Source organism: Monodon monoceros, unplaced genomic scaffold (assembly GCF_005190385.1).
Source record: "Monodon monoceros isolate NGI ecotype Baffin Bay Population unplaced genomic scaffold, NGI_Narwhal_1 Super_Scaffold_22, whole genome shotgun sequence".
NCBI lineage: Eukaryota > Metazoa > Chordata > Mammalia > Artiodactyla > Monodontidae > Monodon > Monodon monoceros.
Window position 1 is genome coordinate 125,394,098 of NW_021703779.1, and position 13,447 is coordinate 125,407,544.

Sequence of the window (13,447 nt, forward strand, 5' to 3'; positions counted from 1 at the left end):
GGACCAAGAGTGGCCTAAAATACTCCAGTGTAATATGTAATACTTTCAGTTTCTTGACTCAAATTCAGTATTTCTGTGAGTTTGTATATGTGACTCTTCCTGTTTAGAAAGTTCTGCTATGAAGAGTTCCTGTATAATTTTCTTCAGTTTGTTTCAATAGTTGATTCTCAGATTTTAATCTGAAAATGGACTGAAAACAGAGAAAACTTACCTATTAGATTCCTTTTTTTTTTTGGCTGCACCACATGGCATGCAGGGTTTTAGTTCCTCGACCAGGGATCGAACCCATGCCCCGTGCAGTGGAAGTGCAGAGTCGTAACCACTGGACGGCCAGGGAAGTCCCCAGATTCTTAATTAAATGATTCACTAAGATCTCTTTCAGTGGTTCACTTAAAATACACCTTTATGTAACGAGAGATGGCTATCTACATATTGTCATCTCTCCTACATTTTTTCCTACATCTTTTTCTATACCTTAGATTATTCTTTTCCTGAATCTTAGGGTCTCTGGAGAAAGAGAAAACTCTTGTCACAGTCCTCAAAGAGCTGAATGCAATTTGTTCTTCACAGTTTTGCAGGCTAGGTTCAGACAGCCATGTATTGTAGGGAGGAACTAATCTTTTTCCCTGCACTGAGGGGAGAAACTGACAACATGTGACTTTCATACAGGGCCAGATAGGGCAGGTGCCATCAGGACTACAGGAGAGGGGATCAGAAAGTGCTTCTTGGAGAAGGTGCTTTGGAGAATGTGCCTTGAAGGATAGATATGGCTTCAATTAGTAAAGATATGGAGAAGGGCCTTCTAGGCAGGGAGACTGTCCTGAGTGAAGCCTGGGTGGGTGGATGGAAGAGTGTGTGTGACTGGGTGATGGTGCATACTTCCTGGAATTCAGAAGACGTAAGCTATGGTGTGGCTGAAGAGGTGAATTGGGTCATATTGTAGAGGGCCTTGGGTGACAAGCTGAGACAGTTTGACTATGAGGGATGTTTAAAAGCTGCAAAGAGAACACATGTAACCATGATATGATATGCACATTCGCATGTTCAACAAACATATGGAACCCCTTGTGTTCTCCCTTTAGTAATGTGATCTTATCTGCAATGAGGTGAGATAGAATCAGCCTAGTAAAGGAAGCCAAACCCAAACCTACCTAACTAGGTGGGCTCCAGGATCCACATTACTGCTCTTGCTTGCTTCACAGGGGTTTCAAATGACAAATTTTGTCAGAGGCTCTTCCTCTAGGTCAGAGCTGTGCCAAGCCAATAGTTCTGGATGCCAGTCGCCAGTGGAGTAAGCATTGGGTGTGAATGCCACCACAGGCACCCAGTCGGCTTCTTGCAGATGCCCTTTGGCCAATGTGAACTGAGGTCACATGTTGAGAAGCGGCCCCAGTTCCCTTCAGTGGATGCTTCTTGAGCTGCCACTCTGTGCCAGGTGCTGGGGACAAGCAGTCACGAGACCAGATTCTGGCCTTGTGCTCACACTCCAGTGACAAAGGCTTGAACAGTGATCAGACATCCTAGAAAGTAGCAAGTGCCCTGAAAGAGAAGTAGACACTGAGCTCTAGAGGGCTGAGGGAGGAGGAATCTGGGGAGAGCATGTGCATGATTCTGGAAAATCTTGAGAAAAATGGTATCTTTTTGGACACATTCATATATCCAGATCCCCAGATCCCTTCAGGCTTCATAGATGCTGTGGAGTATGTTTGGCAAACATCAGAAACAGATTTTTATTTGGAGACCATGCTATTTGGCTTCAGCATTAGTACCATCCAGATAGTACAAGGATTATGTGTTTCTCAGAGAAGGTGGAGACACTCCCTGTTTAATGCAAAGAAAATCCATAACACTTGGTGGAAGAAATTTGTGAACATCAACATCACTTTCATATCTAAAAACCACATAAAGGATTCAAGTAAACTTTTTTTCTAATTACACATAAAAGAGAGTTTGTATAGTGGCAGATCTTAACATCATCTCTAGGCTTGTATCAAGGTGACTGGACAAGTTAGCATGAGAAAGCTTAGTGCCTTCGGTCAAGTAGGCTGCCATTGTGATTGATGGGGAGCTGAAATTAGGGAGAGACTAAAGAAATTTGACTTCATGGAGAAGCTGGCGGCAGTTTAAGAGCATTCTTGGGTGAGGAGCAATCCCAGTTTCTCCAGTCCATAGCATTGCTATGAGAATCATAGCACTGTGTGCCAAAGTCAGTTCTAACCTGGGAAGTCTTGGTAGTTGAAAACAGGTTCTCTTATCTTTATTTGAAATGTACAGTTACATGATTGTTGACTTCCCTTGTGTGGCTAGAAAGGCTATTTTTGATCTAGAAACATCTCTTTCTTCAAAGGTGAACTGAATAGACTATCCAGTGTCCACAGACGGCACTCACCAGTTTCTTCAATTCTCGTTCTTGGGTAAGAAAATGCTTTTCACCTTTTAGATTTTTGCTTTATACTTACTTTTTATATTGTACTGTGCGTTTGTAATCTAATGGAAGTAAGAGTCCTCTGTGTTTTGAAACTGATTGTCAAGTTGTAAGTGATTGGGGGTAAATCTAAGTAATGAACTGCATTTTAAAATAACACCTGAATTAGTCAATAATTCAATAATTCATACAATCAAGATGTACTCAGTTAAAGCACAGGTCAAGATGTAACATCATTCAACTCGTCACAATCAACTCTTAACACTGGTGAATTGAATACATGTGAAATTGTGTAGCAAATATTATTTGTGTAAACAAATAATAAAAATATCTGTTTAGAGATGTCATTGATTTTTACCAGCTACAGATTTAAAATGCAAACCATATCTTATTCTACTTAGACACTCTAAAGGTAGCACTCTACCCATTTCCCTTAGAGAATTATAAAATCAAATGCAGGAAAGAAAAGATGTCTTGGTTTTGGTAAATTGGAGATTTTAGATCAATGATGTGTGTGTGTGTGTGTGTGTGTGTGTGTGTGTATGTATACATGCATGTAAACTCAATTGTAGAACAAATGAAAAGAGAACTGAACTTGAATGCAAATTTTTTGCATCTAATATTATATTTATATAGGTGTGTATATGATGATATATTCCCATAAATGAAAAATCAACCTGAAGTCAGGGAGCCTGATTCTGCCAGCTCCACTTTTCATTCTCAAGACTGCTTTGGCTCTTCGGGATCTTTTGTGTTTCCATACAAATTGTGAAATTTTTTGTTCTACTTCTGTGAAAAATGCCAGTGGTAGTTTGATAGGGATTGCATTGAATCTGTAGATTGCTTTGGGTAATAGAGTCATTTTCACAATGTTGATTCTTCCAATCCAAGAACATGGTATGTCTCTCCATCTATTTGTATCATCTTTAATTTTTTTCTTCAGTGTCTTATAATTTTCTGCATACAGGTCTTTTGTCTCCTTAGGTAGGTTTATTCCAAGATATTTTATTCTTTTTGTTGCAGTGGTAAATGGGAGTGTTTTCTTAATTTCACTTTCAGATTTTTCATCACTAGTGTATAGGAATGCCAGAGATTTCTGTGCATTAATTTTGTATCCTGCTCCTTTGCCAAATTCATTGACTGGCTCTAGTAGTTTTCTGGTAGCATCTTTAGGATTCTCTATGTATAGTATCATGTCATCTGCAAACAGTGACAGCTTTACTTCTAATTTTCTGATTTGGATTCCTTTTATTTCTTTTTCTTCTCTGACTGCCGTGGCTAAAACTTCGAAAGCTATGTTGAATAATAGTGGTGATAGTGGGCAACCTTGTCTTGTTCCTGACCTTAGTGGGAATGGTTTCAGTTTTTCACCATTGAGGACGATGTTGGCTGTGGGTTTGTCATATATGGCCTTTATTATGTTGAGGAAAGTTCCCTCTATGCCTACGTTCTGCAGGGTTTTTATCATAAATGGGTGTTGAATTTTGTCAAAAGCTTTCTCTGCATCTATTGAGATGATCATATAGTTTTTCTCCTTCAATTTGTTAATATGGTGTATCACGTTGATTCATTTGCACATATTGAAGAATCCTTGCGTTCCTGGAATAAACCCCACTTGATCATGCTGTATGATCCTTTTAATGTGCTGTTGGACCTGACTTCAGACTATACTACAAAGCTACAGTAATCAAGACAGTATGGTACTGGCACAAAAACAGAAATATAGATCAATGGAACAGGATAGAAAGCCCAGAGATAAACCCACGCACATATGGTCACCATATCTTTGATAAAGGAGGCAAGAATATACAGTGGAGAAAAGACAGCCTCTTCAATAAGTGGTGCTGGGAAAACTGGACAGGTACATGTAAAACTATGAAATTAGAACACTCCCTAACAGCATACACAAAAGTAAACTCAAAATGCATTAAAGACCTAAATGTAATGCCAGACACTATCAAACTTTTAGAGGAAAACATAGGCAGAACACTCTATGACCTAAATAACAGCAAGATCCTTTATGACCCACCTCCTAGAGAAATGGAAATAAAAACAAAAATAAACAAATGGGACCTAATGAAACTTCAAAGCTTTTGCACAGCAAAGGAAACCATAAACAAGACCAAAAGACAACCCTCAGAATGGGAGAAAATATTTCCAAATGAAGCAGCTGACAAAGGATTAATCTCCAAAATTTACAAGCAGCTCATGCAGCTCAATAACAAAAAAACAAACAACCCAATCCAAAAATGGGCAGAAGACCTAAATAGACATTTCTCCAAAGAAGATATACAGATTGCCAACAAACACATGAAAGAATGGTCAACATCATTAATCATTAGAGAAATGCAAATCAAAACTACAATGAGATATCATCTCACACCAGTCAGAATGGCCATCATCAAAAAATCTACAAACAATAAATGCTGGAGAGGGTGTGGAGAAAAGGGAACCCTGTTGCACTGTTTGTGGGAATATAAATTGATACAGCCACTATGGAGAACAGTATGGAGGTTCCTTAAAAAACTACAAAAAGAACTACCACATGACCAGCAATCCCACTACTGGGCATATACCCTGAGAAAACCATAATTCAGAAAGAGTCATGTACCAAAATGTTCATTGCAGCTCTATTTACAATAGCCAGGACATGGAGGCAACCTAAGTGTCCATCAACAGATGAATGGATAAAGAAGATGTGGCACATATATACAATGGAGTATTACTCAGCCATAAAAAGAAACGAAATTGATTTATTTGTAGTGAGGTGGATGGACCTAGAGTCTGTCATACAGAGTGAAGTAAGTCAGAAAGAGAAAAACAAATACCGTATGCTAACACATATATATGGAATCTAAGGAAAAAAAAAAAGGTCATGAAGAACCTAGGGGTAAGACAGGAATAAAGACACAGACCTACTAGAGAATGGACTTGAGTATATGGGGAGGGGGAAGGGTAAGCTGTGACGAAGCGAGAGAGTGGCATGGACATATATACACTACCAAACGTAAAATACATAGCTAGTGGGAAGCAGCCGCATAGCACAGGGAGATCAGCTCGGTGCTTTGTGACCACCTAGAGGGGTGGGATAGGGAGGGTGGGAGGGAGGCAGACGCAAGAGAGAAGAGATATGGGAACATATGTATGTGTATAACTGATTCACTTTGTTATAAAGCAGAAAGTAACACACCATTTTAAAGCAATTATACTCCAATAAAGATGTCAAAAAAGAAAATCAACGTACATATTTCCTTTGAACTGTGATGTATAAAATAAAACGTAACATATTATTGCAATTAATGTAATATGGTGTTTAGGTACCCTGGGAACTTTGATACTTCTGTAATGAAAATGTGAACAAATCTGAAAAATAAATTTATAAATCTTAGGATGTAACAGTTATACTCAATGTCACCCATTTCTTCCAAAGGGGGCATTTTCCCAAGTATTCAACTGGTGAGTTCCATAAATACATTTTCAAAAATTGCATGGGACTTAGATGTGTCTCATGCCAAGTTGCTCATTTTATAAAAACATCTCAATAGATACACAACTTGTCCTTGTGCACCCTTGAAATTCCATACTGGGAATATTTCCTTAGTATAGGAATTCCAATGTGGTGATACACCTGATGAACAGCTTTTACCTTGTTTTCGGCTTCGAAGTTATTTAGACGTCAGAGGTTAAAGTCATATTAATTTATGGTTCATACTGTTTGCAAAAAGGAGAACATTACCTTACATAGATAATTCTGAAAGAGAAACATATGTAATGCACAATCATTGCAATTGCTCTTTTTTATGTTGGAAGAAAGTCTTTCCTGTTTTCTCTTTTTTAAATTTCAGATTTATTGAAGCATAATGAACATGGAAAAAATATGGAACGCTTCACAAATTTGTCCATCATCCTTGCAAAGCGCCATGCTAATCTTCTCTGTATCATTCCAATTTTGGAATATGTGCAGCTGAAGCAAGCACTCCTTGTAATAGTTCTTTAAAAGAGAAGTTTAAGTGAGAGTCCTTTATCCATAGTGCAGGCTATGCTGGGCACTCTTTTGGGAGCACCTGGGACTGAAACCAGTAAACTAGTTAAAAGTGACCTATGTAGTTACCACATTCATCTTTCCCTGGACCCTTTATAAACTTTGGGGGGCTCCCAGACTAGCATTTTTATCCCAGAGCTCATTAAATATTTATTGTTAGGTTTTCAGATTTTCCTTTCTGTCATTCCTAAGTTAAAATGTCTTTGGCCATCGAAGGTGCTTGAGGATGGGAGATAAATCAAAACAAAGACATGTTCCCAGTGATCCTAAACCTATGAAAAGCCCTGAGATGTCTTGTAATCAAGAAATCTGCTTCACTATATTTAACTCATCATTTTCCAAACGTACCCAACCAAGGAACACTTCACTTTTACTTTTGCTGCACACCTTTTAACACCGTTTGGTGCTAGTGCTCTGTGGGAGTAATGACCTCTAGGAAAGCCTTGGGTTACTTGTACTAGGCTATTTCATATATGTGAGCAATGGCATCTGGCCTTAGTATTCTGGAAATCCCCAGGAATAAGATTTGCCAGCCCTTTCTGAGCAAGAAGACCAGCAGTTAATCGCAACTCTTAGGAAAACAGACCATGAATGTTTGCATTGATTTAGGCTCTGGCAGGTTTGGAGGTAGCAAAAACTGCTGGGCTAGCTCCAATCGGTTCAGAAACTGTCTTTCTAGGCTTAGCACTTTTTCTGCTGCTGAGATGAGGACAGAAAACGACCCAACCCCCCAAACCGAGAATGAGATTTGTTGACATGGTCCCCTCTGTTCTTAGATGCTGCTGCTCAGGGATGCGATTCGCCAGAGATCTCTCCCCTCCCCCTCTCCACTTAGTGGTTTTGAGAGGACAGGCTTTGGTAACTGAGTCCATGTCTTTGGAGAGGAGGTTCAGGGGGACCAGCATCACACCTGTGGCAAACAAAGAGGATCCCCCTCTTCCAATGAAGCCTGGAAAGTGTGTTGCTTCGGACAAGAGTTAAAGAAGAGAGTTTCAGAATATCAAGAGTTACTTGATTTTTTTTTAAAGAATCCTTTGCTGAGCCACAGAACAAATCCAATTCCATGTTTCTGAGAACCCATCTTTTTCCACTGTAGAAAAGTGAGTTTGCCTAAGGTTGGACAAATTAACTTTTTTTTTTTAAGGAAACAGTAAAAAGTAATTTTCCCATACTGCAAAATTTTGAAATACTTGGCTTCAAGTTTCAGTGAGTTTTCTTTTCAATGAATATGATTTGCATTCTATTTAATACAGAATTTTTAAAAGTCAGCGTCTGTTTATATTGCATATAAGGTAGATCTAATGTGGACAGTTTTATACCAAATGTTTATCTTATGAGCCAGTAAAAGCTCGTAAATAAAAAACTTGAAAGTTTAACATAAGCCTTTTATTTAGTTGTGGTGTATCTTGGTCATTTTTATCAAATCTTTGAATTAGATGAGTGACTAGAATAACCTTTAGTTTCTATAAATTCTAATATAATGTGCAGTAAACTTGTACCCCCACGAGTAATAATGGAAGAGTTTTAAGGTGTTATGCAGATCTATAGAATCCAAGTCAAAGGATAAGTTATTACTCAGCTTTTGTAAGGGGCAGAGGAATTACTATGTAGGAAATCTAAAAGCCCTAGACATTTTAGGGAAGGAGGCATACAGATATCGACATGAAAGTAACATGGGGATAATCTTGATTCAACTAATTATTTATGTAATCATTTTCAAATTCTAATGCTTTAACCAATATTAAAGCATGATTACTTCATTTATTCACTCATCCAAAAACAATTTTTGGGCCAAAGTGAGGAGGGGAGGTCCAAGGCAGGTGGGCAGGCAAGAAAGAGCTTCTTTATTAGCAACTCACTTTAGGAGCAGGATGGACCCTGGCAGCCTGGAGTCGGCCCCGGAAGTCCCTGCCCGAGGCCCAGCCTATCCCTACAGGCTCCAGACCCGGGGAACCAATTCCGGGGAGCTTGGAAGCTGAGTCATGCAGCATGCACCTGCGCAGTTCAGACTCCTGCATGCTGGTCTTCAGGCATCGCGGACCTCTAGGCCTGTGTGGACAGGGGCCACTCACAGCCAACAGCCCATCTTCTTGGGGTCAGTGGTTCCCTACACAGCGAAAAAAAAAGAGCTTCTCTTCTCCTGGAATTTTGGAGGCTGTACTTTAGTGCTTTACATTATTTTTATTGTTAGACAACATTATGCACATTGGTTTTCCTCAACGGATTGAAATCGAAGTTCTGTTGAAATACAGTGGATCAAAATAGTTTTTCTTTGATAGTGGTTTGCTCTCCTCTCCTATATCGCAGTTTAGTCTACTTTCTCTGTGGTTCTAAGACTGGCAGCCTGAGCTTTCTAATAGGGAACCCTGAGCTTCACAGTGGCAGAGTTCAGGGGGTTGCATTTAAGGAAATGTATAGTTACTTTCGCCCAGGTGCACTCTTGCTACCTGTAACATCTGATTCCAGCTTCTGTGCCTCTATTTAGTCCTGTGTTCCCTCTGTGCTCCTCGTCTCTATTCCCTCCTCTCAGCTTCCAGAGCATTTTATATGAATTTAAATCTCGCCGCTTTCGACCTTGTAGTTATCTATTTACAAGTCTGATCTCTCAGCTTCATCTCTTTATACCCCAGAGTCTGCCATAGAGTTCACACTTAGAAAACTTCTATCAAATGTCAGATGAATAAATAGGATTTCACTTACACACAACTCCACAGGAAAGATGTGTTATCTGATGAGGGGAAACTTATCTTTGCTTCCAAAATTGTGTCTACTTTTTACATAAGAGCTATCTGGTAAAGAGAACCAGCATATTAGGAGGTAGAATTTTCTCCTGTGGACCTTTTCCCTTTAACATGTTCTCTCTACACTATTTCTTACAGATGAACTATCTATTATACTTTTTGAGTTTCTCATTCTTAATTTTTGGTAAATTCCTGGGTTGATTCTTTTAGAGATGAACCAATATTGGAACATGGGGACTAAGTGATGAAAGGGGGGAGAGGAAAATAATAGGGTAGAAGAGAAAAGTGTCCATGACTATGCCTGGAAAGAGAGGCAACGCACAACCAGCTTTGTTAGCTCAATTTTGCACAGTATTAGTGAGTAGCTGAAATGGGGCAGAGTTGTGATGCGTCAAGGGTAGATAAGGACATTTTTCTATTTAAATATCTGACTCTAGGAGACGTCAGGAACTATTCTCAACAGTGTGTCCTTGGATCTTGAATGAGTCTAAGAGTCTTAGCCTTAGTTTGATGCCATGGTCCACTTGGATAATGGCAGCAACAAACACTCAAAAGGGCTCTGGGAGATCTCTTAGGTGGGAGAGAGGTGTAGCAGGGAGAGAGGTGTAGCAGGGGCTTGGGACCCATCATCTCCAAGCACTGGAGGAAGGAGAGGTGGGAGGGAATTGATGGAATGCGCTTCAAGATTCTTACCACCTACAAAGCCCAAGTGCTGCTGTGCTTCAGCCTCAATGATGTCTAGAGTCTTGAAGTACACTGGACTGTCACTCTTTGCTATAGACCAGAGATTCTCAAATACTCAAATCTTGTGTCTCACAAATCACTGTCAAGGGACTGGGCTCTCACCAGGATAGAAACCAAACTCCTCTGTTTTTCAGCAAAGGGCATTGATGTGTTTAGACAGTTTGTCAGCATATTTATGATTTTTGGTGAATTTCAAGGACATGATCAATTGCAGAAAGGCTATTGGATGTAAATGTGATTGCTACAGAACTTCAAAGTAATTTGTTGATAGGCTAGGGAACCAGAATTGGGAGAAACATGAGATGTTCGTGCTTATTCCTAGTCAGTGGGAAGCTCACAGATGGAGAATGGAGGGGAGGGTGCGAGGAGAGTAGATGGGAGACGACACGTGACATTTGCAGATGGGTAAAGTGTTGAAAGAGGGCCAGTGCTAAGTCATGGAGAGGCCATATGCTAGTGAGAGAATGCTTAGGCACTGCCACTGACTCTCAGGGTGGCCCTGAGAAAGTTAGCTAACCTCTCTGGACCCCATTTTCCTCATATATAAAATGGGTAAGATAATAATAGGGCCTGGGATGTAGTAAGTGCTTAACAAATGTCACCTAATGTTATTCCTGTGTTTAACTTTTCTGAAAAGTCTTCTATCTTCCTACAGTTATAAAGCTAAATTCAGTAAATATGGTTGAATCCGAGCCCTATCCCAAGGGAGGTTATTGCTTAAATACAAGAATAACATAATGAGAATGTTTTCATCTCCAAGGATCTCCTATAGCAAGGGGCCTGAAGACAGCTTGCTAGCAAGTCCCACCCTAGTTTCTTTGTGATTTCAAAGAGGAAGGATAGCAATATACTCTCGGTAATTAAATTGAAAAGTTTGCAGTATTTTTCAGTTCTACATGGTTTTTTGTTGCTGCTGTTTTTGTTTTTGTGTTTTTTGGAATTCACAGACTGTTTTAACTTGATGAAATCCTTTTTAATAGAGGGGTTATAATTAATGGTTTAAATGCTTCCCTTTATCGACTATGAACTTTACAAGAGCAGAGACTATGTCACCCTCATCTCTGTATTCCCATGCTTGGTATTGCCAAGCCTGGCATAATGTAGGAACTCTGTGAATGCATTTTGAATAAATGCAGTCCTTTAGCTTTTCAAGTTATGGTGCTTTCCATATGTCCTAGTCCTAAGAGAATTCAGATGAAGTCTAGGGGAAATCAAAAGAAGATATAAAAGAGCTATGACAAAAATCTACTGATGTTTTATATTCATTCTCAGCTAGATTTTTAAAATGTCAATTACAAATTTCATGGATTACTAGAAAATCAAGGTTGATATACAGTGCCATAGCTAGAAATGTAGGGACCACAAAAAATATTTTTGAGTACAGACTTCCCAGAATAAGTTCTGGAGATCTGATGTACAGCAGTGTGACTACAGTTAATAATGCCGTACTTGAAGTTTGCTAAGAGAGTAGATTTTGTGTTCTCACCGCCCCCCCACACCCCAAAGATAATTATGTGAGGTGATGGATGTGTTAATTAACTTGACTGTGGTAATCATTTCATAGCCTATACATATATAAAATCATCACATTGTACATTTAAATATATACAATTTTATTTGTCAATTATACCACAGTAAAGAAAAAATAGAAATTTATTTCTGGAAAAATTACAACTCCCCTCCAAACCCCACAGTAGATCACTCTAATTGCAAAGTGAAGTCTAGCCCTGATAATAGAGGTTGAAGGATGGGTCAGGGAAGGATAGTACCAGACAGGCCATCCAGAAGCAAAACAGAAATATTATCCCCATGAATCTTCCATCATTAAAGCTCCTTTTCTCCATCTCAGGGGTTAGGGCTTCTCTAAGGATTGGTATGTAGGTGTAATACTAGGACATGCTTTGGGAATAATGAAAAACATTAAGTTATACAGGCTGATTGAATTCTACTTAAAATGTTAAAAATCTTGTTTGTCACCTGGATATCTATAGGGCTCATTTGCTAGTATTTTCATTGTCCAGCTATAGTAACTAGCAAACATACCATGCACATCAGAGCAGCAGAGACTTGGGATCAATTCTGCTTTTCCAGGAAGTGAAGTCCTCAGAGATGCCTCGTTCTTTTAGCGGAAATCAAACCGAGGCTGCACTTCCTGTTGCGTTTCGGAAATGGAGGTAGCCCTGGACAGTTTAAGATAGTTTGGAGCAGCAGTTTAAAGATGCTAGAAACTTGGAATCCATTTATCTTGTAAATGCTTCCATAGGCCATTAGCATCCTCTAACCCTTTGAAACAGTTTAAGACATGCTAGGGTTGGTAAGCCTCACACAGAATTCACTTTGGACATTGAATAGGTTGGATTTTTTCAGAAAGTATTTATTCTCTAAAATCCTAGGACTCCTAGGGACCACATCCCTTTGATTTTTGGCATTCTAAATTCCCATTTCTTCTCTTCTGTCATCTGGGTGTATGGGACCATACTCAGTCACTGCAAACTTTGCAAAGAAAAGGGAGAGCTGTTAAGGTCAAATAGTTTGTGTCAACACTCTCACGAGAGGTAACTAAGTTCTCTATATCGTATTTTGTACTTATGTACATTTAATTGGATTAAACAAATACCCAGTGCTTTGTGTGTATGGAGAACAGTTCTAGGTAGTTTAGGGTATAGAAAGCAGGGTAAGAGTCCAACTGCCCTGAGGAAGCTTACACACAGGACACAGTTTGTGTAGGGGTCTTCAAAGGAAAGACTTAGGGGAGATCTGGGAATACTTCTTAGAAACAGTGACATAAGGATGGAAGGTGGTCGAGTGTAGTTTTTAACGCCAAGGCCTGTCTCTCTGGATTCAAACCTCTGATGTACCCTTTACTAGCTGGGTGATCTTGGGCTTCCTTCCTGTGCCTCGTTTTCCTGAGAGACTGAGATGATAACATTAGAGCAGACCTCATAGAAATGTTGTGAGAATCAAATAAGTTGCTTACTGCAGAGATCAGGGCCTCTCCATCAGTCTGGGATAGCAGAGGACCCAGGGGAGGGCTTTAGGAGGAGGAACAGGATTAGTACAGAGGTGGATGCTGATCAGATGGGCCCAAATAGGGGCAGAGAAAGAAGAGAGTTATGGAAGGTAGCTTGGCAACCTTCGTGTGTAGGACTAGATTGACGATGCTCATGCTTAGGACTTTGGTCCTACAACTGGGATTTTTCTCTGCTACTATCTTGGTAAAGGTGAAGAATTTGACTTTCTACTCCTTTTAGAGAATTACTGTACAATGCATGTGGAAATTTAATTCTGGAGAACTCCTGTAGTTGCAACCAAGGGAAGGAAATATTGAGTCTGTTGATAAATGAGGAAGGGACAGGAACAAACATTAGATTACCTCCCTGCTGTTGATCAGCCAGATTCCTAGGTAGCCTTGGTATTTGGGAGGACAGGGTTGTTGAAGAGACAGTCAGTTTGACCATGGACAAATTACAGATTACTTATTGAGATTACTTAGGG

General features: G+C 39.6%; 1 non-coding gene across 1 annotated transcript; it reads right to left on the reverse strand.

The window, feature by feature from the left end:
* Nucleotides 1–6,296: 6,296 nt before the first annotated feature.
* Nucleotides 6,297–6,402, reverse strand: LOC114906717. The gene has a single exon (XR_003796527.1). It is a non-coding gene; the product is annotated as a U6 spliceosomal RNA (small nuclear RNA).
* Between the last annotated feature and the right edge of the window lie 7,045 nt (nucleotides 6,403–13,447).